At 41.1% G+C, this 2,369-nt stretch overlaps 1 non-coding gene across 1 annotated transcript; it reads right to left on the bottom strand.

The window, feature by feature from the left end:
• Positions 1-1,980: 1,980 nt before the first annotated feature.
• Positions 1,981-2,084, bottom strand: LOC112787160 (small nucleolar RNA R71). The gene has a single exon (XR_003194589.1). It is a non-coding gene; the product is annotated as a small nucleolar RNA R71 (small nucleolar RNA).
• Between the last annotated feature and the right edge of the window lie 285 nt (positions 2,085-2,369).

Raw genomic sequence — 2,369 nt, 5'->3', positions numbered from 1 at the left:
CCTTTCTATGGCAAGCTGTATGTTGGGAGATCACTGTTGTCAACGGCTACCGTCCGTCCTCTCAGTGAAAATGGTCCAATTGCGCTGTCACAGCACGGCTAATCATCTGTCGGTTCTCACTCATGTTGGAATAGGATCCATTGATCCTTTTGCGTCTGTCACTATGCCCAACACTCGCGAGTTTGAAACTCGTCACAGTCATCCCTTCCCAGATCCTACTCGGAATACCATAGGAATGACTGCCAATAATTCTAGCTTATACCACGAAGACTCTGATCGTGAACCAGGAGGCTAAGAGATATGCATTCAAGCTTGTTTTCATGTAGAACGGAAGTGGTTGTCAGGCACGCGTTCATAGGTGAGAATGGTGATGAGTGTCACATAATCATCACATTCATCATGTTCTTGGGTGCGAATGAATATATTAGAATAAGAATAAGCTTGAGTTGAATAGAAAAATAATAGTACTTTGCATTAATTCATGAGGAACAGCAGAGTTCCACACCTTAATCTATGCGGTGTAGAAACTCCACCATAGAAAATAGATAAGTGAAAAAGGTCTAGGCATGGCCGAATGGCCAGCCCCCAAACATGTACAATGATAAAAGTCTCAGGACTAAACGTCCAAAGATATAAAATACAATAGTAAAAAGGTCCTATTTATAATGAACTAGTAACCTAGGGTTTACAGAAATGAGTAAATGATGCAGAAATCCACTTCCAGACCCACTTGGTGTGTGCTTGGGCTAATAATTGAAGCTTTCACATGTAGAGACTTTTCTTGGAGTTAAACACCAGCTTTGGTACCAGTTTGGGCGTTTAACTCCAGCTTTTATGCCAGTTCTGGCGTTTAACGCCAGAATAGGGTAGAAAGTTGGCGATTAAACGCCAGTTTGTGTTATCAAAACTTGGGCTAAGTATGGACTATTATATATTGCTGGAAAGCTCAGGATCTCTACTTTCTAACGCAATTGAGAGTGCGCCAATTGGGCTTCTGTAGCTCCAGAAAATCCACTTCGAGTGCAGGGAGGTCAGAATCCAACAGCATCTGCAGTCCTTTTTCAGCCTCTGAATCAGATTTTTGCTCAGGTCCCTCAATTTCAGCCAGAAAATACCTGAAATCACAGAAAAACATACAAACTCAAAGTAAAGTCCAGAAATGTGATTTTTACTTAAAAACTAATAAAAATATACCAAAAAGTAGCTAGATCCTACTAAAAACTACCTAAAAATAATGCCAAAAAGCATATAAATTATCCGCTCATCAGTTTGCAATTTAGTTCACTAACCCACTAACTGTTTGATACATTGCACCACTCACACTAACAGCCATTCTAACAAGAGTAATTTCTTCATTCATTTTCTTTCTTCCCTTTTTGCTTTGTTGGTTGTATGACAGGTAGAAGAAGCGGGGCTTCAACTTTCTTTGATTCTGAACCTGGGAGGATCTTCCTTAGATTAAGGAGGGAAGTAAGAGGGAAGAGAGTCGTTGGTGTTGAGAAAGAGGAAGAGTATTTTGAAATAGACATGGAGGAGAATATGGAGAATCACCATGAAGAAGAAGCTCACAACCATGCCAGAGAAGGCCCAGTAAATCATGCTGGGCAAAAGAGAAGAGTTCTAGGCTCTTATATCAATTCAAACCCAAGAAATTGTGGAAGTAGCATTCAAAAGCCAACCATACATGCCAATAACTTTGAACTAAAGTCCCAGCTCATCACCCTCGTTCAGAACAACTGTGCATTCGGAAAAAGTGCCCAAGAAGATCCCAATCAGCATCTAACCACCTTCCTAAGGATATGTGATACTGTGAAGTCTAATGGTGTTCATCCTGACACCTATAGACTGCTTCTGTTCCCCTTTTCACTCAAGGATAAAGCATCTAAATGGCTGGAATCCTTCCTGAAGGAGAGTTTAACAACGTGGGAAGAGGTGGTGAACAAATTTTTGGCGAGATTCTACCCTCCTCAAAGAATCAACAGGTTGAGAGCTGAGGTACAAATCTTCAGACAACAAGATGGTAAAACTCTCTATGAAGCATGGGAGAGGTTTAAGGACTTAACAAGAAGGTGCCCTCCAGACATGTTCAATGAATGGGTGCAGTTACACATTTTCTATAAGGGTCTTTCTTATGAATCAAAGAAGGCAGTAGACCACTCATCTAGGGGATCTCTAAACAAGAAGAAGACCATTGAAGAAGCCATAGATGTCATCGAGACTGTAGCTGAGAATGATTACTTCTATGCTTATGAAAGGAGCAACACTCGAGGAGTGATGGAGCTGAACAACATGGACACTCTGCTGGCTCAAAACAAGATGATCACCAAGCAGCCGGCTGACCTTACTAAGAAGATGGAAAGAAACCAAGT

Source organism: Arachis hypogaea, chromosome 20, assembly GCF_003086295.3.
Source record: "Arachis hypogaea cultivar Tifrunner chromosome 20, arahy.Tifrunner.gnm2.J5K5, whole genome shotgun sequence".
Lineage (NCBI taxonomy): Eukaryota > Viridiplantae > Streptophyta > Magnoliopsida > Fabales > Fabaceae > Arachis > Arachis hypogaea.
This window is presented reverse-complemented; position numbering and strand designations above follow the sequence as displayed.